Here is a 24,282-nt window from a genome sequence, read left to right as displayed (position 1 = left end):
CTTGCGCTCCAGCTGGGCCTGTGACATGTTCAGTAAACCATGAGCACAGGAAGCAAAATGGGAAAAGGCTGGGACACGTGGCCAGGTTGGCCCCATTTAAACCCTAACATTAGGGTAATTGGCAAAAACCAGCTGGTTGATCTCGGGCAGGTGGTTAAATCCGCTGAGCCTCAGCTTATTTGAAAATGGAGAATAACAGATTCCTTAAAGGGTTACTTATTTAATGGGACATAAAGACACAGAAACTACCAATATTAGGTAAATACATAGAGGCCACCAATATTAGGTAAAAACTTCTAAGATTCAGCCACATGTTTGTTTTTATTTTCATTTTAATACTTTAAGTAGGAGTTCCCGCTGTGACTCAGTGGTAATGAATCCAAGTCGTATGCATGAGGACAAAGGTTTGATCCCTGGCCTCGCTCAGTGGGTTAAGGATCCGGCGTTGCCATGAGCTGTGGTGTAGGTGGCAGACAAGGCTCAGATCCGGCGTTGCTGTGGCTGTGGTGTTGACCAGCAGCTGCAGCTCCAGTTCGGCCCCTAGCCTGGGAACTTCCATATGCCGTGGGTGAGGCCCTAAAGAGGCAAAAACAAACAAAAACCCTTTACGGTAACACTTACATAGCACTTGCTTTGTACTGGGCACTATTCCAAGTATTTTACATGGATTAAATTAATTCTCCCTAACAACAGCCTTCTGAGGTAAGCACAATCATTACACCGACTTTCAACAAAAGACGTGACGGAGGCACAGAGAGGTTAAGGGACTTGCCAAGGTCACACAGCTCGTCCGTGGTAGTATCAGGCTTCAAATCATGTTCATGTGCACATAGTTGAACAACTCAAAAAATTCTACGACTTCCTATGAAAAGCCCCCCTCTGCCCTTCCCTCCCTGCCCTCCCTGCTCCACCTATTTAACTACTGCGCTTCTGAGTCTCAGGCTCTTCCACTACCGGAAACCACCGCCCGCCTCGGTGGTCCATATGCTTCCCCTCTTCCATCCTTTCAATATCATTTCTAATTAGATTGATGTTCAAACTTTACGTCATTATCGTCTGTAACCTTACTTCAGGCAAGCCCTGCCATAGGCTGCCTTTCTCTTTCTTTCTTATACAACTGCTAACCCGAGGTAAAATCTGTCTTACTGGCTTGCTTAGTTTCTAGTATTTTCCACTAAGCCATCACCCAACTCCCTGCCCTGTTCATCTCCACTCCTTCTACTGAAACACACCGTGTGTCTATCAAACCCTTGAACACAACCCTCCCAGGGCCTTTCTGCTCCAGTCTAGGCTGGAGGCCTCTAGTTCTGCTACTCAGCCATTTCTCAGGAGCTCTCTTTATCGTCTCTGTAATTACACGTGCTTCTTTCTTGGGCTAGTTCACCTGGGTTCTTTGAATTCTAATGAAGTTAAATTTATCAGTTTTTTTTCCATTTGTGGTTTTTTTGTCCTGTTAAAGAAATATGTGCCTACTCCAAAGCTGTGAAATTTTTCCAAGTTTTCTTCTAGAAGTTTTACAATTTTAGCTTTTATGTTTGGGCCTGAGATCCATTTCAGTTACTTATCACGTATGGTATGAGGTAAGGTTGGAGGTTCTGTATTTCCATAAAGAGAACCAGTTGATCTAGCGTCAGATTTTCCTTTTACCTACTGAAATGCCTTGGATGCTTCGTCAAAAATCAATTGACTATATAGGTCTGAGTCTATAACAGGACTCTATTATCTTCTATTGACCCTTATATCTCTCTTTATGCCAATACCAGAATGTCTTGATAATCATAACTCACAACGAAGTCTCCAAATTAAACAGTGTAAGACTTCCAACTTTGTCCTTTACAGAATTGTTCTGGCCATTCTCTGTCCTTTGCATTACTCCATAAATTTCACAATCAGCTTCACTGTGATTGCAAAGAATCTATAGGTCAGTTTGGACAAATTAATATCTTCGCAATGTTAAATCTCTGACCCATGAACACGGCACACCTCTCCACTTATTTAGGGCTCCTTTAACTTATCTCAGCAATGTTTTGTAGTTTTTAGTGTGTAAGTCTCACACAGATCTTGTAAAATATGTCCCTAATACTTCATGTTTGTTTTAAAAATAAACTTTAGAAGTTCCCATCGTGGCTCAGTGGTTAACGAATCCGACTAGGAACCATGAGGTTGACGGTTCGGTCCCTGGCCTTGCTCAGCGGGTTGAGGATCAGGCGTTGCCGTGAGCTGTGGTGTAGGTTGCAGACATGGCTCAGATCCCGTGTTGCTGTGGCTGTGGTGTAGCCCGGCAGCAAACAACTCCAATTAGACCCCTAGCCTGGGAACCTCCATATGCCGCAGGAACAGCCCTAGAAATGGCAAAAAACAAAAAACAATTTTAAAATAAAAATAAACTTTACTTTTTGGAGCAGTTTTATATTCATGGCAAAATCCAAGCACAGAGAGTTCCCATATACCCCCTGCCCCCACATACACCCCCATCTCAAGTGTTTTTATGCTATTGTAAGGGATATTTTAAATTTTTCTTTTCTAATTGTTCATTGTTAGTATAGAGAAAAAGAATTTTGTCTTTGGAGGGCCATACCCACAGCACATGGAGGTTCCCAGGCTAGGGGTCTAATTGGAGCTGTTGCTGCTGGCCTACATCACAGCAACACCAGATTTGAGCCGTGTCTGTGACCTAACCACAACTCATGGCAACACCGGATCCTTAACCCACTGATAGAGGTCAGGGATCAAACCCGCAACCTCATGGTTCCTAGTAGGATTCGTTTCGTTTCCACTGCACCACAACAGGAACTCCCAAGAATTTTTATATGTTGACCTTATATCCTGTGAATTTGCCAATCTACTTATTAGTTCTAGTAGCTTTCCCACAGAATCTTAGGATTTTCTACATACTCAATCAATCACATCATCTGCAAGTAAAATTTACTTCTTTGCCAATCTATATGTTTTGGCTTACTGCCCTGGCTAGGACCTTCAGAACAATATGAAATATAAGTGGTGAAAGCAGACATTCTTAGATCTTAGAAAATATTCAATCTTTCACCGTTAAGAACGATATAAGATGTAAAGTTTACACAGAAGGCCTTTATTAGGTTGAAGACGTTCCCTGGTATTCACAGTTTACTGAAAGATTTTCATAAACGGGTGTTGAATTTTGCCAAAGGCTTTCAATGCCATAGCAGTGACAACACCAAGTAGTGAGACTAGAGGCCACAAGGGAAGTCCTACTATTAATTTATTTAATTACATTCTTATTAGAAAACACACTCTATGTGATTTGGTTTTACATTTACCGAAACTTGTTTTATGACTCATGGTATGGCCTAACTTGGTGCTTTTTTTCATATGCACTTGAAAGGAACATGTAGTCCTTGTTTTGGGGTAGAGGGTCCTTAAATGACAATTAGGTCATGTTGGTTGATAGTGTTGTTAGTATCTTTCATATCCTTACTGATTTTGTCAGTCTGTTCTATTAGTGACTGAAAGAGGAATATTGAAAACTCTAAAAAATAATAATTTTTGATTAGTTTTTGTTGCATGTATTTTGAAGCTGTTATTAGATACACATTTAGAATTCGTACATCCTCTTGATGAATTGCACTCTCAACTACTAGGAAATGACCCTCTTTCTTCCACATGACATTTCTTGTTGTAAGACATACTTTGATATTAACGCAGTCATCCTAGCTTTTTTATGGATGGTGTTTGCATGGTATAACTTTTCTATCCTTTTACTTTTAATCTACCTATGTATTTACATTTAAAGTAGATTCTCTCTAGACAACGCAGAGTTGAGTCTTGCTTTTTATCCAGTTAGTCTGACAGTATCTGCCTTGTAACTGCAGTGTTTAGACACTTCATATTTAAAATAAAATTTTACTTATAACACTGCACCTTCAAATAATGTTATATAACTTCAGGTATAATATATAGACCTCATAACAAAACTTCATAACTATTATTTCATTCCTCCTATCCTCTGTACTACTAGTGTCATACATTTTACTCCTACATATGGTCTAAACCCCATATAAATGCATATAATTTTTGCCTTAAATAGTCAACTGGGTTTTAAATAAAAATTGTAATGAGGGGGGAAAGCCTTTTATATTTATCTACATATGTGCCATTTTAGGCACTCTTCATTCCTGTGTAAATCCATATTTCCATATGATTTTTTCTTCCTGCTTAAATAATATCTCTTACAGAAGTCTATTGACAAATTCCTTCAACCTTTGTTTTAAAAAGATTTTATTTTGCCTTTACTTCGAAGGATATTTTCACTTATTTCCAAGTTATCTTTTTTTTTCTTTAAGTGCATTAAAGATGTGATTCCAGAGTTGCCGCTATGGCACAATGGGACTGGTGGCATCTTGGGAGCCCTGGTAGCAGGTTCAATCTTTGACCCAGCATAGTGAATTAAGGGTCTTGCATTGCCCCAGTTGCAGTGCTGGTCACAACTGCCACTCAGATCTGATTCCTGGCCTGGGGAACACGATATGCAGTGGGACAGCCAAAAAAGAAAAAAAAAGGTAATTCCATTGTCTCTGGCTTTCATAACTTCAGACAAGAAGTCTGCAGTCACACTTTACCTTTGTTTTTCTGTGCATGCTGCTTTTAAGATTTTTCTCTTTATCACTGGTTTTCAGCAACTTGATTACAATACGGTTTCATATGAATTTTTGTATATGTTGGTTTATCCTGCTTGGGATTCACTGAGCTTCTTGGATCTCTGTCCTAGCATTTTTACCAAATTTAGAAAAGTGTTCACCATTGTCTTAGTATTATTATTTCTTTTTTTTTTTCTTTTTTTTTGGGCCATGCCCACAGTATGCAGAAATTCCTGGGCCAGGGATAGAATACATGCCACAGCAGTGACCTAAGCCACAGCAGTGACAATGCCAGATCCTAACTGCTAGGCCACCAGAAAACTCTAAGCATCATTTCTTAGATGCTTAGTATTCCAAAAAGATCTAACATTTTCGGATCTCCTTTTCTGCATGACTCCCTCTTGGAGTGGGTTCTTCCTCATACCTTTCAGCTGCCTCAGCCTCCCTGACCTACAATCTCTCCTCTACTCTGTGAGACCACTGTGCTGTATTTGGGACCCCCCCATCCCCATCCAGTCCCCCACTCCATGACTCAGAATATGCTTCCAAATAAAAACCTAAGTGATGAAAGAGCTCATCTCATGTGTCTCTCTCCCCTCAGAGACCACAATCCTGTACTAGCTCTAGTCCAGTATCAGAGAATAGCTGTTTCATACACTGTATATAGTTTCTAGTTAGTTACAGTGGCAAGATAAATTGGCCCCTATCACTTCATCATGGATTAAAACAGAAGTCCATTTATGCTTTTTTTTTTTTTTTCTTTTATGGCTGTACCCACAGCATATGGAAGTTCCCGGGCCTGGGATCAAATCTGCGGTAATGCAAGATCCTTAACCAATTGGACCAGGTTGGAGATTAGACGCACACCACTGAGAGACAACAATGGATCCCTAACTCACTGCACCACAGTGGGAACGCCTTATTTATGCTCTTTTGAAAATCCATTACTGACAACTTTGGGGAGGCAGTGGAAAGTAAACATGTGTTCAATCTACCACATTTAGCTGCAAATACACTTCAATTTTTAAAAGTGTAAATAAAATATAGTCGTTTTTAAATAATTATCCCAAAACAGTGAGAGGGCTAAAAACTGTTTTCAACTTTTCACCAAAATGTCTATATAGTCAGTTCAGTGAGAACTGACTTGAGCCATAATGTCAGGTTCCACATCTAACTGTTTTCTTTACTTCCTTTCAGACAGATCCCTTGATAAAAGAATTTTGCCTGGACTTGTTTGGCTTTCTCTCCAAACCCAATATTTATCATTAACTCAGCTTAAGCTGGTTGGTCAAGTGTCTTCACAGTAATATGGCTTGATTTTGTGATTTTGCTCTAAGAAGTATAACTCTGAACAATACTTTTGAGTTTCAGTCTCCTCTTTGCCTTTACTGACAAAATTAATCTGTTTCCTACACAATAACATGTCATTTGACTTACCAGGGAGGTAACCATACTTTGACTAAAAATTGCGTCAAAGAAAAAAGTGTCACAAGAAACACTACCCTTAGGAGCCATTATAACAAAGTCCCATGAAGTCCAATTTTCAAACATTCAGCACTGTATTTCTTATTGGAATGTCCCTTTTTCAGCTACTGTACCAAATCAACACTCTTACAGATTATTCTGTCCCAGCTCACACATATTCATGGTGTCCACTGACACTGTGGCCCAATTCAGCATTGACACTTACATAATTATTCTGTACTGCACTACTTACAATACTATCTTCATCATTAATTTTACTCTTTGATGAACTACTTCTGAATCACAAGAAATTTAATGCAGCACAAAAGTAACAACAAAGATGTAGTTTTACAACTATCCTGACATGAAACACATTATCCAAAATAATCTATAACTGATAATTGAAATTAGCTCTGATGAACTGACAGATACAGCCCTTTCAGTGAACAAACAACTATTAAGAAGGTAATAGGGAGTTCCCATTGTGGCTCAGTGGGTGATGAATCCAACTAGGAACCACGAGGTTGTGGGTTCAATCCCTGGCCTTGCTCAGTGGGTTAAGGATCTGGTATTGCCGTGAGCTGTGGTACAGACACAGCTCAGATCCCGAGTTGCTGTGGCTCTGGCGTAGGCCAGCAGCTACAGCTCAGATTGGCCCCCTAGCCTGGGAGCCTCCATATGCCACAGGTGCAGCCCTAGAAAAGGCAAAAATACAAAAAAAAAAAAAAAAAAAGGATTTCTATAGAAATCTTAACTAATCTTACATTTTAAACTAGTTAAGTGTATGTGATCAAAGTTGGTCCATTAGTTTTTCCTTTACAACCATCAAATCATTTGCAAACTCCCTAACAGATTACCAGAGTTTGTGGACTACCTTTGAGGAAGCGTGCTTCGAAGATAGGCATTTGTATCTCTAATCAGTGGTAGTAAATACTGATTTTCAGGGCTTCATACAGAGAAGACATTTAATACCCATATGTGCTAAACAGTATTTTTTGGTTTTGTACATGTTAAGCACTCTTCTAGGCTCTGAGAACAGAGCAGTGAAAAAGATAGGTATCGTTTTCCTCTCTAGTGGAAAGTAGCAGACTCTATAAAGAAAACAAGTTCAGAAAATCTCAGTGCTATAAAGGAAATAGTGTAATGAGGTAAACCATGACTTGAAGGCAAAAGCTACTTTCGATGGGGTGTTCAGGAGAGAGCTCACTAGGAGGCACAGGTGGACAGATGCTGCGTGAGAGGCGAGATGGAGGGAGACAGTGACAAATGGAGACGATTCTAGGCAGAAGGCCCAGAAAATGCAAACGCCTTGAGGCAGTGGTAGTGGTTTTGCCTTCTGGGGGAACAGAGAGAAGGCTGCAATGGCTGAAGCAGAATGAGCAAGAGGAATGACAGGATGAGAAGCGGCTGGGAAGGCACTCAAACGCCAGATCAGCAGAGCCTGGAAGGCTGTGCTGAGGAGTTTGGGGAGCTACCAGAAGATGTAAGCGGGGGAGAGACAGGAGCTAATTCACCGTGACAGCACCGAGGCTCGTGGAAGGGCTGGAGAAAGGCAGAGCATCATTTAACAATCCAGCAAGAAATGACTGGCTGGAAGTAGCAGAGATGGGGAGAAGTCGACGTGTTTGGGAAGCACTTTCACAAGGAATAGGTAAGACCTGCCAATGCGCTGAATGCATTAATTAATGAAGAGCCACCAAAACGGGGAGATCCAAGAGGAGAAAGATCAGCATGTGCTGTAAAAGTTACGGGAAGCTTTCTGGAGGAGGCAGGATGAGAGCTGGGCTTCAGAGATGATCCAGCTACGGCTAAGAAGCGAAATGACAGGGATCTACCTGCAAACAGGTTGAGGTCGGACTGAGTTTCTGTGTCTTTGGAGACTCACTAGTTGCTAGCTTGGCACAGGTGCTGACTGTGGAGAAGCAGGCGGGAGAGCGGGTAGACTGGCACGGGAAAGGGCGGGACTGACCGTGGAAGATGGGGACACCCTCCCAGTCCCCAGGACAGCTATACCTTGGGCGTCCTACCAAGCAGACTGGCAGCGAGCCCGCTTACTAAGTTCTATATGTGGACCTGGGCACTCCTCTTACCGCTTCCCAGGAGAGCCCAGAGTGCTCACTGATCTGCCCGGCCTCAAGGTGACCTGTGAGTCAGTGGGCTGGGAGCTGGAACAGGTCTGTGTTACCTTTACTGTCCCTGGAAGACACGGCAACACCTAACACCCTGTAAATGCCTCAGATAACAAGTAAAGTAGCCCATAAACTCTGGGCTGGAAGCAGCAGTTCGTCTCTGGCAAAGGAGGTGGGGTCTTGCCAGCACCAGGTGGGAAGCCCCCCCAGGACCTTGGCACCGCCCACCCCCTCCTCTCAGCAGTCTGCAGCCCAGCCTTTCCTGACCCCCCAGGAGGGAATGTGCTAGACAATTCCCTAAGCAGCTGTTACACATGAAGAGGAGGCCAATGCTTCTACAGACTCCGTGGGGAAGCTCTGGCTCTGGTCCCCTGCCCCTGCCCCCTCTGCGACTGTCCAGATACTTCCCAGCCACATGGCTCCAGCTCAACTCTGAGCTCCATGAGGGCAAGGACACTGCCTGTCTTGTCCATGTCTGTCCCCGGCCACTGACACAGTGGATGCTTAGAAAACATTTTCTGAACAAATGAATACATGATCGACTACAGTGTGGGTTTAGGGGATGGGACACACAAACTGCTGAAAGCCTAACTAGCTCCCCCGGAGATCAGCCCACTCCCTCCATGGAGAGAGTGGCTGCCTTCCACTCGGTTGTGTACAAGGCACGACACAAGGTGCCGGGCACCTTTCCCCTAAATTGGCTCAGTTAACAGTCCCAACAGCCGCCCTTTAAAGGGAGCCCTCTAATCCACATTTTACTGCTGGGGAAACTGAAGGTCAGACAACCCAAGGTCATGCTGCTGGTAAGAGGCAGAGCCAGGACCCTCCCCAGGGCTGACCAACCCCAAAGCCCTCAGGCTTTCAGACGCAGCCCAAGAGCACGTCCATGGGCACAGGCCTCTCCCACCTGCCAGTCTGGGGGGCCATTCGGCTGCTCTCTAGTTCCCCCTCCCCCCTTAGCAGGAAGCCGTTCATCCAACTAACAACCCACCTGCTCCCACAGCAGAGCGCATGGCCCCGAGGAACCAGAGCTGGCCTTGGCTGGAACTTCTGGGGGGACCAACGACACAGGGCACCCTGAGCCTTGATCAGAGAGTCACCGTGTGCTTTCCCACCCCAGGGGGGGACAGGGATGTGGCCTTTGAGTTCAGCGTCACTGTGAAGTAATATAACAAGAACACAGGACTTAGAGCAAGCCAGATGTGGGTTTGAGTTCTGACAGGCTTTGGGACAAGACACTGCCTCTCTGTGTCTCAGTTCCTGCTGCTTTAGAAAGGTTTGATGCTACCTCCCTCAGGAAACTCTCTTGGGCATTAAATGACATCGGCATTTTTAAGGAGTTCACTCCATGGAGTTTCCGTCATGGCTCAGGGGTAGTGAACCTGACCGGTATCCATGAGGACGTGGGTTTGAGCCCTGGCCTTGCTCAGTGGGTTAAGGATCCAGCGTTGCGTGAGCTGTGGTGCAGGTTGCAGATGTGGCTTGGGTCCTGTGTTGCTGTGGCTGTGGTGTGGGCCAACGGCTGTAGCTCCAAGTTGACTCCTAGCCTGAGAACTTCCATATACCACGGGTGTGGCCCTAAAAAGCAAAAGAAAAGGGGGGGGGTTCACTCCACAACTCAAGCATTGCAGCAGCCATTACTGGTCCCACTTGTCCGATGAGCAAACTGAGGTGCCAAAAGGTTGAGTGGCCTACATTAGGAATAGAGGCTGTCTCCTAACTCATAAAATGAAAAGCTCTCTCCACTGCCTTCTTGATATTGTTGTTAGATCCTTAAAAGCAAAAACAGCAACCCCCCCACGACTGGTAGTTTTGCCTTGAACGTAGCTTTCTGGATCCTTCTCCTCTTCTTCTTGCTCCCCTCCCCCAAATTCTTTTTTTTTCTTTTTACACCACAGCTCACAGCAACGCCGGATCCTTGACCCACTGAGCAAGACCAGAGATCGACTCCCCAGCCTCATGAATCCTGGTCAGGTTCATGAACCACTGAACCACAAAGGGGACTCCCCCCTTCCCCAAATTCTTAACTCACCAGTCTCTCGGCACACAAATCAGACTGATCATCATAAAGCAGTGGAGAGATTCATGGGCAAAATGGGAGGCAAATACAATTCTCTCCACAAGCGAGACAAGCCTTCTCTGTTGGTGCAAAATCATGACTCACTCGAGGCCTTTTATGAGGGCCAGATGCTGAGCACACCTAAATTGCTTCCAATTGCTTCTACGGTGTGCTGGTGACGGGAGGGGAACAACCACCATCTCTCTATATGTTTACCCATTTACCAGGAAATATGTTTATACTGTTTTCCAATCAGGATTTACCACAAGCCGGGAGTTCCACACCTAATGACCAGGCCAAACCCAGCCCACTGTCAACAGAGAAAAGTCGGCCTCAAACATGAGAGATTTTAAATCACAATGGACGTTCGAGGAGCATGACTGCCAGCACTGTGAGCAGCAGGGCTGTCTCCAGCCGTCGACAGGGTGAGTGATGGTGGGGTCCGAGCCCAGGCTTCATCCTGGAAGCCTGAGAATCGAGGCACAGAGGCTTCCGAGGCGGAGCAGGCTCTCTGGGGCTGTGGCGGCTCCGAATATTTAGGTCTTTGGAAATTCCTGGTATGGCCTCTGACACCCAGAGCCGGACTGTGGGCTGGCCCACAGTCAGCAGCCCTAGCACCAGCCCAAGCTACTCTGGAGCCCCAGCCTGGGTGGCCCCCAAGGCCACCTGACCCCAGAAATCCAGATGGTCCCCTCATGCCCAGATGTTACCGCTTGCAAACTTAAGTCACTGTCAAAAATGTAAGCATTCTCTCTCTTTTCGTCTTTTTAGGGCCGCACCCGTGGCATATGGAGGTTCCCAGGCTCGGGGCTGCCAGCCTACACCACAGCCACAGCAACGCCGGATCCCTAACCCACCGAGTGAGGCCAGGGATCAAACTGGCAACCTCCTGGTTCCTTGTCGGATTTGTTTCCGCTGCGCCACGACGGGAACTCCTGAAATGTAAGCGTTCTCATTTTTTCTGTCCAGTGTTCTCAAGCTGGCACTCTCCTACGCCTCTCCTCCCAAACGCCAGCTGCCTCTCCTCCCTGCAAAGCTCTCCCTGGACTCCTGCCAATGCCCCTGATCCCTCACCTCACAGAGGGCTCTCTTCTCTCCCCGAGACCTGTCGGCCCCTAACACAGCACTCCTGAAGCCCCCTCAGCGATACCACGCTTCTCTCCTACATGTGTGTCTACATGGCTCAGCGGGTGGACTCAGACCAGATGAGGGGAGATGCAGAGTCCCACACTCCCTTCCAGCGGAACCCCCCTGGGGCCCACACTGTTGGGGCACAGCAGCTTCCCCACGTCCCAGCCCCCTTCCCTGTACCCTCTGGGGCCGGTGAGTGGGCAGGAGGAGGCCCCCTTCCCCTGCAGGCACCGAGTCACCCTGATGGCCCATCACTTGCTGCCACAGCCACACCGTGCATGGCACCACTGCCACCCAAGCCGTTCTCCAGCACAGGCTCCCAACCCTCTAGCTGTGCACCTGCTCCTCAGCCTCTGAAACCACTAGAGCCTTGATCCCTCCTCTTTCTCCCAGTCCATCATCCTCACAGCCTTCTCGCCTCGCCAGCCGGGCTCAAACTATCCTCTCACCCTCTCCCTCCACGGCCGGCGCCCCAGCCCTCTGCTGCCCCCACCCCCAGCCCGGCCCTCTGCACTGTGTCCCCTCCTCTGGTTGTGAGCGGACCGGTCCTGGTAACTTAAGACTTCTGGTTCCTTGATTCTGAGTATACACACCCCTGTTTCTGACCTCATCAGTGTCAGAATGAGACATGCCGACTGGATTAAACAATCAGACCAGGGCCTGGACCTGCGGGTGTCCATCATACTAAGCCTGGGGAGAAGTGAGTGTCCCAACAAGAAGTCCAAGAACTTCCTGTAAGAGAAGAGGGGGAAATGGAAGTGCAAATGCCCCCTACCCAGCAGAAGCGTGAGACCCCCAGTCTTGGAGAGCCTGGGGACCAGCAAGCCGAGACCCGAAGAATGACACGGAGTGAGCAGGGGAGCGCAGGGAGTGGGAGGTATTCCAGGCCGAGAAGACAGCATCTATAAAGCTCTGGAGGTAAGAGGCAAGACGAAGATGCTAGAACTGCTAGTATTTCAGTGTGTCTGGAGCAGAGTGAGACGGGCAGTGACAAGAGGGGACTTTGGACTAGTGAGCAGAGGCACACAGGGGCTGGGAGGTCTCTGATGATGGATGCGGAGTTTTTATTTTCTAGACAGCTTAGCACAGGCTCGAGATACACTCATCTGGGACTGGATTCAAACCCCAACCCTCCCTCGGTGGTTACAGGCAACCTTTCCAAGCGTCAGGTTTCTTTTTCCAATGGTCTAATCTAGACAAGCGACTATTCACATGTCACAGACTCGCTGGAGGAGCATATGACAGTGTATGTACGGCCCTGAACATGAACAGTCTGGGTAAAAAACAGTTATCACTACCATCAGCGCCTCTCTCCAGCCTGGCATTCCTGCCCTCACAGACCAAACAGTATCTCGGAAGCATCAGCGAACACATGTGGACGGAAGGTGCAGCACCCCCGTGAACCGGCCTCGCCCCACCACGGCCTCTCCTTCCAGCAGTCCCTCGGCTCCCCCCAGCCCTGCTCCACGGTGCCCGCCCCCAGCCCAAGGTGCTCACGACTGCCCACAAGAACCCAAACTCAGCCATCGGAAGGCTGGGCCGCGGGGCTCCGGAGCCTCCAGAGATGACTCTGCCCCACAGGTGCGTTCTGGCCGGCAGGTCCTGCCGCGACAAAGCCACCAGAGCTCCTGTGGGCTGGGGAGGGGCCGGGAAGCCACTGCGGCGAGTCACAGCTGCCTGAGGAAGGAGACATGGGCAAGCTGGGCTGGGCGAGGCTTCTCCAAGCCTGTGTTAGCCTCCTCCAGAAGCCTGGGAGACCGACTCCCTCCACGTACACCCTAGAGCCTTAGCAGCCCTTTCAGGGCCAAGGGAGGTGGAAAGACTCCTGGGTTTGATGACCCAGACGCTGGGTCTGTCACTCACTATTGCCCCAGAGGCCCAAGGCCTTTAGGCATCTCTGTTCAGAAGCTGCTAGACACTTCCCTCTGAAGTAAAAGTCCTGCTCAGACACCAGAGGCTGAGTGTTAATTAGCTGTGGGCCTGGGCATAAGCCTGCCTGAGTGACTCCCGCCTTCTGCATCCAGGTCCCGGAGTCACGGAGATTTCAAATACGATAAAGGACATTACACTGAATAGTTGTTTGCCTTCGGAGGAAGCCTTGTGCCTTAAGCCCTTCTTTGGTGACAATGTACCGTGAGGGACAGCGTAAGATTGGTGACTAAGCCCAGCTTCAAATCCCCACGTACGAGTTGTGTGACCTCAGGCAAGTTATCGAGCTTTTCTGTACAATGCTTTTCTCCACCATAAGATAGAGGTAACCATAGAGCTACTTCATAAGCTTGATATGATCAGATGAATTACTAGTTATAAAGCACGTGGACCAGCACCTGGCACATCAGAAACGTCACGCGCATGATTGTTACATGATAATAACAGTAATACACGCATACATATGTCGATTCGCCCTGTGTCTCTGCTCTGTCTTCCAGGATGCCGGCTTCATCTTCCACAGCCCGCAGGCAGTTCCAGGCACCCCTTCTTGCTGGCAAAATGGGTAAACAACGCTACCTTCAATCTTTCTACTACGTCTTTTAGGGGAAGAGAAACACGCCTTCTAATAACTGTCACAGAACAAAACAAAGAGAGAGAGAAAGCTTTTCTCCCCCCCACCAAAAAAACCCAGAGGATTCTTTCATTTGCTGTAATTGGGTAATGCGGCCTCAGGACCTCCCCTGAGGCAGGGCTTAGGTCAGGCCCATCCAGAGCTGTGGTTCAAGAGCAACGCAGGGGGCGGATTCCCAGAGGAAGGTCAGCGAAGGATCTGGCTAAGGGGTGGAAGATGTCTCCTCCACGTCTCTGCTGGATGACAAGGGGCAGTGCTACATTCTGGGGCTATAACCCTCAGAGTCACAATCCCACCTCCAGGAGTTCACAGGCCAGAGGAGCCATCAGTCCTAACACAGCACAAAGAAGGAAACACGACCATGAGAGAACGGAGAAGGGCCACCCTAGGCAGCCAGCCAAAGGGGCAAGAGGTAAAAAGAGTGGAAGTGGCGCGCCGTCGAGATTCCCCAAAAGGTGAGTTTTGAAGGGCAAATAAAACCTCATCACGTGAAGAAGGGGAGCAGGAATTTCTAAGCACAGGGTGCAGCATGATCAAAGGCATAGGAAATGCACCCAGTTTGGAATGACTGGGGCATAGAGCTTGTAGGTGGATGGAGGGAGGGAGCTGTCTGTGAAGAGCAGTGAGATGCGAGGCAGAGACCAGCAGACCCCGGCAGGTCAGACTGATGCTGAGATCTACGTGGCAGCGGCATTAACCCCACAATTGAAAATCCCAAGAGCAGGAAACAAGCCAAAGATCAGGCAGAGGAAAAGGCGCCAGGGAAGAGCCTGAAATGTGTTACCAGAGAGGTTAAAGGACTCAGGTAAGATAACGGGAAAAACATGTCTTAAAGAAAAGGATGGAAAGGGGCTATTGCTGCAAAGAGACCAGGCTGGACAAAGCCTGGGAAGGCTGGTGATTAGGAATCAGTGCTGACCTTAACCTCTGACAGAACCGCTTCAGGAACCGTGGAAGGGCCAGGACTGCCCAGAAATTAGTGCATGGGAGTTAACAGCTGAAGTGATGAGAGCAGGCTACTCTTGCAAAAATGTCTGTATTTTGCAATAAAATGTACACTCAGGAACTTCCTTTCAGAAATGTATACTAAATAAATAATCAGGAAGACGTGAAAAGACTTATTTGCAAACATAGTTGGAGGTAACCCTATGATTACGGTTTAAAATGGCTAAATAGCAAAAACACAAAAAAATAAAAATAAAATGGCTAAATAACTGACAGTGCATCCATACAGTGGAGATTTTTAATGCAATTTAAATCATGTTATGGTAGAAAACCTACCGACACAGGAAAAGTGTCAGCTCACAAAGCAGCTATCCAGAATGCTCCTGATGTTGAAATCAAGGACTAGGACATGTCACAGAAGTAAGACTGGGAGGCCATAAACCAGATGTGGACACTGATGACGACCTCCCGAAGGGGGACTACGGGTGTTCGAAACATGTTCCATTATTTCCACTTCCCAAGTTTTCTACTACTCTATTTCTTCTGTGATGAGGAAAAAAATTAAAAACTTGCCAGTAAGGAAAGGAGAAAGGAATTGACTTCAAGGGAAATAGGTTTACGCTTCTACAGGCTGAGGACTATCTGAGCTTGTTTATGAGTGAAGGAAAAAGAGGAGAGACTGAAGCTGGGAGAGAGGGAGTCAATGAAGGAGCCAGACGCCAAGGGGAACCTGGGGACCAGGCCCCCCGGGGGGCGCGGTGGAGGACGGCAGAGGCCCGAGGCCACGGGAGGGAGCACTGACAGAGGACTCACAGTCACCTGCCGCTCAGAGCAGGGAGAAGATTAAGGCACGGAGGAGAGTGGAAAAGGTTTACTTACACCAGCTGCTGCGGGGAATTAGGAAGGCAATTAGCAGTAAGTGAAGGGATTGCAGAGAGGCTCCAGGGAGGGTCCAGCTGCCACTTCGGCACAGGAATTGACTCCACTGTCAGTTATCAGCCGCCGCTAAAGAGAAATAAGTGGCCTGGATCCATCCAATGAGTGTCCAAATAATATCCAGAAAATCTAAGCCAGCATAAGCACAGCCACTGAGGACTCCGCGAATGTAATGACTAGTCTCAGCCTGTTTGTCTCTTCTAGTCTGGCCGCGGGCAGTGGTACTTCACTGTAATCGTTATTTTAAAAGAATCTAAAAACTTTAAAAAGGGAGGAGTAAAGGCAGTGAAATGGAGAAGGGTTTACGGAAACGGCACTTTACCGGCCAAAATGCTGACGTGTTAAAGCATCGCTAACACACTGGACCAAAACACACAGCCGGCTGCTTCCAGGACTGCGGCTGCCCTGCCTGCTGACGTCCCAGCTGATGAGTGACTGTGGAAGTCGTCCTGGTGGCTGATACTCAACAGTCTCTTGACTTTGGCCTTGCAGGCAGATGATTACAAGGTACTTCTGTCTCATACATAAAGGGCATCAGACTTTCCTATCGGACCCGCATAATCAGTACCTGTCACCTTGAAGGGGAAGGATGAGGAAACTCGAGATGACTAGAAACCAAGCAGAATCGTCATGTGATGTAGTCTGTGCTTACTGGAGTCATCTCCTGGACTAAAGGAAAGCACCTGCTGTCTAGTAAGCATCTACTGTGTGCATCGTCTTCGCCAGGCCCGTAACGTTCACGCTTCTCATTTAATCCTCACAACAGTTCTGCATGGTAAATATAATTTTCTTCATTTTACAGACCACAAAAGCAGCTTAGGGATGGTTAAAGGGATAAAAATGATAGCATCTACCTCATAAGACTGCTTGAGTATTAAATGAAAAAAAATACACGTGAACTATTTGACACACAGTACTCGCCTCATAAACATGAGCCGCAGTAATGAACATCAGCCCTCATAATACTCCTCCAGCATTTACGCTACTGCAAGGCAAAGTGAGGAGGTCTTCTCATCATCCCCATTGAGCGATAAATGAAACTGCTTTCACTGAGTAGCTCTGTATGGTCAATACTGGAACCACCCCTTTCACTAGGCTCTTCTGGGCCCCCATGTTTCTGTACTGGACAAAGCTCATAATGGCTCCATTTTGTTCCCAGTGAAGTAACTTTACAATGGAGCCCACACCTGTGAGGGTGAGGAAAGCCTGGAGCAGCAGCCCCGGCTGCAGCCAGAACAAGCCTGGCATCAGAAAAGCACGACAATAGAAAAAAAAGTCTTTTCAACAAACGGTGCCCAGAAAACTGGATATCCGCAAGCACAAGACTGAAACCGGACTCTCAAATTACACCATACCCAAAAATTAACTCCAAATGGATCAAAGTTAAAGGTGAGACCTAAAAAACTATAAAACTTATAGAAGAAAAATAGGCAAAAGTTTCATGACATTGGACTTACCAAAGATTTCGTGAATATGACACCAAAAGCACAGACAACAAAAGAAAAAATAAATTGGATTTCTTCAAAAGTAAAAAAAAAAAATATTATGCAGACTACACCATCAAAAGAAAGTTTTCTCTACAGAATGGGAGAAGATATTTGCAAACCATCTATCTGATAAGGGACTGATATTAAGAATATATACAACTCCTACAATGCAACGACAAGTATAAAAAGTGGACAAAGGACATAAGAGACATTTTTCCAAAGAACAGATAGCAATGGCCAACAGACACACGAAAAGGTGCTCCATATCAGCAGTCACCAGGGAAACGCAAATCAAGCCACAGTGAGAGTCCACCTCACACCCATTAGGATGGAGACTTTTTTTTTTTTTTTTTTTAAAGGTAAATAACAAGTGTTGTCAAGAATGAAGAATGAAGAAATCTGAAACCCTTGTGCACTGCTAGTGGGAATGTCAAATGGTGCAGCTGCTGTGAAAATCAGTAGAGCAGTCGTCACGAAATCAATCACAGAATTTGCGTATGATCCAGAAATGCCATTTCTGGGGACAAACCCAAAATAACCGGAATCAGGAACTGGAACAGAGATTTACACACCAATGTTCATAGCGACATTATTTACAGCAGCCAAAATGTGGAAATAACCCAAATGTCCCTTGATGTTTGAATGAATAGACAAAATGTGCACACATGCAACGGGCTTTTGTTCACCTTTAAAATAATGAAATTCTGATACATGCCACAACAAGGATGAATTTTAAAAACATAGCGATGAGTGAAATAAGCAGAAATGAAAGGACAAATATTGTATGATTTTACTTATATGAAATAACAAATTCACAGAGACAGAAAGTAGAATAGTGGTAAGTAGGATCTGGGGGGGAGAAGGATGGGAAGTTATTACTGAACAGATACACAGAGTTTCAGTTGGGATGATGAAAAAGTCCTGGTGAGAGAAAATCATGATGGATGCACGATAATGTGAATGTGCCTAGTGCTACTGAATTGTACACTTAAAAATGATTCAAATGTTCTGTATATCCTACGAAAAAATGCTGCATATATACAAACGAGATGGGAAAGAACATTTAAAGGTTTGCAGTTCTTATCTTTAGGGTTTGGAATTACAGGCTGTTTTCTTCTTTACACTTTTTCTTATTTTCCACATAATTCACTTTGAAATGAGAAAAAGGTGTTTAAACTGTTCCCCCCATTGGGATAATGGTGGAGGTGATAAAATACTTCATCAAGCACCAATTTTTATTTTCTTTTACCTTTTTTGGCCACTCCCAGGGCAGGGCATGCAGAGGTTCCTGGGCCAGGGATCAAACTCAGGCCACAGCAGCAACCTGAGCCATTGCAGTGAATGCCAGATCCTTAAGCCGCCGAGCCACAAGAGAACTAACTCCAAGCACCAATTTAAAAAGTGTCAATAATGATTTTCTCCAGAGTAAATAGGGAGTTTACTTTAACACTATGCATTGAAAATAGTTAAAAGTAGTCTGAATGTCAGAGAAACAATTTTGATACTTTTTTGGCAGAGGCTGACTTGGAAGAGTTGGAGTTCTCTTTTTTTTTTCCTAGATGATTATTTACTGTGTCAGCAATAAACTTTAAATTACCAATATATACCGAAGATAAGATCCAGCTTCTTAATCAATTCAACAAACAGCTGAACGTTCAGGATGTGCTGGACCTGAGCCATGGTGCTCAAAAAACCCTTGTCCTTTAACCCTGAAATACAATGGAGTCATCCTGATTGAAAGCCCTCTCACCCTTTCCTAATATCACTTCCATGCCTGTGGGCAACCATGGTTAATAATTTGGAGTATATGCCTCCAAACCTTTTTCAGTGCACCATATAAAAATAGTCATTCTACAAATATGGTTCAAAAAATTACATGTTGGAGTTCTCCAGCATTGTCCCTGCATCAGGCTTGGGTTGCTGCTGCGACAAGGGTTTTGTTTGTTTTTCCTTTTTAGGGCCACACCTACGCATATGGAAGTTCCCAGACTAGGAGTTGAACTGGATCTGCAGCTGCCGCCCACACCACAGCCGCAGCCACACCAGATCGGAGCCACATCTGCAACCTATATCACAGCTCATGGCGGCGCCAGATCCTTTAACCCACTGAGGGAGGCCAGGGATCAAACCCACAACCTCAGGGATACTAGTTGGGTTCTTAACCCCCTGAGCCACAGTGGGAACTCCTGTGGTGAGGGTTTGATCCTTGGGCCAGGAACATTCACATGCCATGGATGTGGCCAAAAAATAATTCCTTTAATTAAGTAAAAAATTACTTTTTAAATTCCACACTTACTGACATCTTCCCATGTTACCAGTTTAACAAAGTATATTTATTATGTATTCAGCCATTTCCTCACTGATATGCATTTAAATTGCCCACAATTTTTTGTGCAATTACAAAAAAGATACAATAAAAACCCTTGACTATTTATCCTTGTAAGCCCCTGTAACTATTTCTGAAGCACGAATACCTAGGAGGGAAATTGCTGGATCATGCCATACTCTTTTAATTTATGCCATTTACTTGTATCTTATAATCCTTGTGAACCACCTTAAATCTTTCCTGGAACAATGTATAAACACATAGGGTGGGGATTTTACTTTCAAAAGACACAAAACTGAAAAAAGGAACTTTGTGTCTTTTCAAGAAGCCCACAGAACTGGAAGCGGGTCAGGAATGCCTGGTGAAGGCCCGGCAGAAGGATTTCAGTTTTGTGATCCTCTCTCTTCTTTCTACCTTTCTTCTTCTTTAGAAAATAGAAAACCATCTTGGACAACCAGCTACAGCGCGTACCAACAAATAAAAAGAAGACATTCTGGAGTTCCCGCTGTGACACGGGGGGTTAGGACCCTGATTACAGATGCCTGGGTTGCTGTGGAGGCATGAGTTGAATTGCCGGCCCAGGGCAGTGGCTTAAAGGATCTGTCACCGCCACAGGCGCAGCGTAGATCACAGCTGTGGCTCAGATTCAATCCCTGGCTTGGGAACGTCCATAGGCCACAAGTGTGGCCACCAAAAAAAAAAAAAAAAAAAAAAGCTGCCCAAGAATCCCCAAGATCCCCATTGCAGAACTGTTCAGACCACACACTGTTCTGGTGAAGAGTACAGCCTGGAGTCAGGGCGCCTGGATGTGAACCCTGGTTCTGATACTTAGCTGTAGATGTTGGGCAAGTTACTTAGCTTTTTAGCGCTCCAGTTTCTTCATCAGTAACGTAGGAATAGTAACAGTACCCACCTGATACAGTTGTCATGCATCACTTCTTCTCTCCAAGTTTAAAAATACCTTTCAAAAGAAACAAGGAGGAAATTAACTTGCTAAGATTATATACCTTGTAGCAGTTAAAAAAAAAAAAATCCCCAGAGAAGTTAAATCATCCAAAATGAGGTTGGGAGAGGGAAGACGTGGAGGGGAAGACACTGATGAAAAATTCTGGCTCCCGTCCTTCAGAAGAGGGTGAACTGTTGAGGGAACAGCACTGTGAGGAGGAAACTAGCAAAACACAGAGGAGGAAAGACCATTATGAAAGAATATTCAAAGTACTTTTAGGAAATTCTCTGGAGGGAAGTAGGAAGGCAAGCGTCCTATCTCATGGTGAGGCAGAAAGAGAACTAGAGCAATCAGAGAATGGAGTTTTATTTCTAAATCTGACACTGGTATCACCTTGGTCAACTGACCTCACCTGCCTCAGCCTCATTTCCTTAAAAATTATCTCCATGCACTCTACTCTCTTCAGCTCTCAAATCTTTGATTCTAGCAATCAGTACTCCAGTTCAGGAGATCTGATACTCACGGGCCTTCCATGAAGACACATGAAAGTCTATAGCAGGCAAAGCCCCTCCATCAATGAGGCAAATCAAGGGAATCCTAGAAGGCTGGTTGTGGAATTGGGTTCTGAGGGCTCTGCTCTCTAGGGAACAATTTGGCTTAGTTGTCTCTTTCAAAGTCATGGAATCACAGGATTGCCCAAACTGGAAAGTACCCTGCACCCTCATTCTGCAGGTTCAGAAAAGTCAAATGACCTGGCCAAGGTCATCCAGCAGAATATGGCAGAGCCAGGACTAGAGCTTGCCCACTGCCTCTGCTGTCTGTAAATGCAGGGGCTCAAGGGCTAGAACACAGCAAGTGTGCCCTTACATATGACTTTTAATTGAACAGTGTCTTGGACACAAGCAGGGCTGGGGCTAGGGTAAGGTAAACGGGGCACTGGTGTCAGGAGCAAAATTAAAGGCGGAGCATAAAAAAACTCAGCATTAAAACACAGTATCTTTAATGCACTACTAAAAATTAAAAATCCATGAACAAAATACACAATATAACATTTTCAAATAAAGACAGAATGGGGAGTTTCTGTCATGGCTCAGTGGTTAACGAATCCAACTAGGAACCATGGGTTGCGGGTTCGATCCCTGGCCTCGCTCAGTGGGTTAAGGATCTGGCATTGCTGTGACTGCGGCGTAGGTCACAGATGAGGCTTGGATCCCGTGTTGCTGTGGCTCTGGCATGGCCAGTGGCTACAACCCTGATTAGACCCCTAGCGCGGGAACCTCCATATGCTGTGGGAACAGCCATAAAAAGGCAAAAAAAAAAAAAAAAAAAGACAGAATTGGGAGATTCCTGATAGCCTAGCAATTAAGGACTCAGTGTTGTCACTCCTGTGGCTAGGTTTCCACCCCTGGCCTGAGAACTTCTGCATGCTACAGGTGCAGCCAAAACACACACACACACAGACTGCACTTGTTCAAACCTGCCTCACCCATCTCATCGAATCCTTGCCCTGGTTCCAAAGAAATTCTGTTTACAAAAGGCGACAAGCCATGGCCATAGTCTGCACATTTGACTGTTTAAAATATTTCACTAAAACATTAATCTCCATTTCTGAACTTCCTGATGCCCCTTAAATTTTGTACCCGCAGGAAATGCCTTATTCTCTTGTCCCTAGTGATGCCCCTGCGCAGACAAGACGGTCCCTGTCCTCAGGTCCAGGTCACCAGGGTTCCTCACCTGGCCTCAAGGGAGTCTGCAGATGGGTCCTTGGGATCTGCGAATCTCCTCAAATTATAGGCAAAATATTGTGTTCACAAATCTTTTCCTGGGGAAACTTTCATGGGGTCCCAAAAGGACCCCTAAAAGATGAAGAAGCCTTGCCACAGGATGAGGCAGGATGTTTGCTTCTATCACAAACCCCCCCACTCCTGATTTTCCTGTCTTCTCCTTCCTCCTTTATTAGTCTTCCTCCATAAAATGGCATAAAATGAAACTCTTTAAGAGAAAACTTTCTCACCCACGTGTAAACGACTTGATAACCCAGGGCCCTGTTTATGCAGTCAGCTCAAAAGCCTTGGAACAATGATAGGAGTCGCTTAAGGTAGCAATTCAAGCATTTGGAACAGGCTTTAGGAGGCATCTTCTAGGCCTTCCACCTCAAACCACGTCTATCACCCCGCGTCCTGGAGACTTCCCAACCCTTCCCTGGTGTGTCTCCCCACCTCCAAAGGCCACAGCCACACCCTCCACAAGTCGAGATACTTAAGTAAACACCTGCTGAAAAAGAAACCCTCTCTGGCAAGAGAGCAACTCGGCAAGCAGGCAGCCCCGCCCCCGGCTTCGCCGCCCTGGCCTCGGGCAGGTGCCCGCTCGGGGCAGGTTCCGGTCCCCCCCAGTCGGGACCGGAAGTGCGGGGGCGGCGCCTGCGCGGGGGCTCACGGGAAGGGGCGGGGCCGCGACGGCGCGACACCTTCCAGCTGCGCGGCCCTGATTGAAAGCTGGTTAATGGCGCCCCGCTTCAGGCCGCCAGAGCTGCAGCGATCGAACTGGCAAATATTTACTTTGGAATCCGACTGACTGAAAATATTTGGTTGGAGCCAGATGCGTCGCGTGTCTGTCCCTGAAATATTAGCTAAAGGAGTGATTTAGGAAAATAAAATGGTGGGTGGGGTGCCCGCCTGGCCGGGCTGTTTACTTTCCTCCGGCTCCTGCGGAGCTAGTGGAGCTTCTAACAATCCCGGAGGGAACGTGAACAGCTGGGAAGCAGGCCAGAGCGGGAGGCCGAAAAGCTCGTCTTGGTTTGGGGTGGGTGGTTGTACATAATCAGAGATGTGGAAATTACATCTTCCCTAAAGGCTCTTCGTAAGGCTCTCAAAACAATGGACCCTGGAGACAAATTGTGAAGTAGTTATATGTTTAGTCCTAGAGTTCATCTAAAATAAAGGCACGGCGCTAGTACTTGGGACCCTATCGGAAATACTGTTTTCTGAGCAGCTTGTCTGTCCTGGGGTGTGGGTGAGCCAGTTCATGCAGCTTAAGGCTGAACGAGATGCTTACAATGTGCCTGGCACTGTGGTTAACTCTACCGGCCCACTGTCTAGCAATTCTCACAACTAGCATAAACCCAGAATGCGTTATCATCGCTACAAAAATGTGGAATGACTTACCCAAGATCTCACAACTCGCGAGTGGCAAAGCAGGGATTGAAACTCGGAGGGTCTGACGTTCTCCACCCTTCCCCTCCCTTTAAGAGCTTGGCTGATGGTGAGGTGCATCTGGGGCCTGCAAGTCTACAGGTGAGGGGAATGAGACTCCTGCTGCTGATTGGGAGGCTTTGTGTGTCTGTGGCTAAAGATAACCTCTTTTATTGATCTTTGTTGATATCACATGTGAGGCTGGGAGGTGCTGCTTGTGAGGAAAGTAAAGCTTAAATGTAATGAAAATAAGCCTCTAGTAAAGAACTTTAAAAAAAGTGAATATTTGATTTATTTTTCAATGTAAAAAGAATGCAAACTATAGGGGGGGGGGGGGGACTCAAGTGAAATTCTTCACCTCTCAAGGGAAGAAACAGAGACTCAGGAGGTAAATTGAGTACCTGACACCCATTACAGATTGGACTCCCTTTCTCCAGTCATTGTTAACATACTCTTAAACCAGAATCTTTTGGGAGTTCCCTTGTGGCTGGC

General features: G+C 46.2%; 1 long non-coding RNA gene across 1 annotated transcript in view; it reads right to left on the bottom strand.

Moving 5' to 3' along the window:
- LOC110260382 overlaps positions 1 to 24,063 on the bottom strand; it is a 43,343-nt gene extending 19,280 nt beyond the window's left edge. Inside the window, exons 1-2 of the long non-coding RNA XR_002343616.1 lie at positions 23,764 to 24,063; positions 20,567 to 20,614 (exon numbers count right to left, since the gene is read on the bottom strand). This is a non-coding gene — a long non-coding RNA (uncharacterized LOC110260382). The remainder of the gene's footprint in view (positions 1 to 20,566; positions 20,615 to 23,763) is intronic.

The sequence above is a fragment of the Sus scrofa genome, chromosome 4 (assembly GCF_000003025.6).
Source record: "Sus scrofa isolate TJ Tabasco breed Duroc chromosome 4, Sscrofa11.1, whole genome shotgun sequence".
Lineage (NCBI taxonomy): Eukaryota > Metazoa > Chordata > Mammalia > Artiodactyla > Suidae > Sus > Sus scrofa.
Note: the sequence above shows the minus strand (reverse complement) of the source record. Positions and strands in the feature narration are given on the sequence as shown.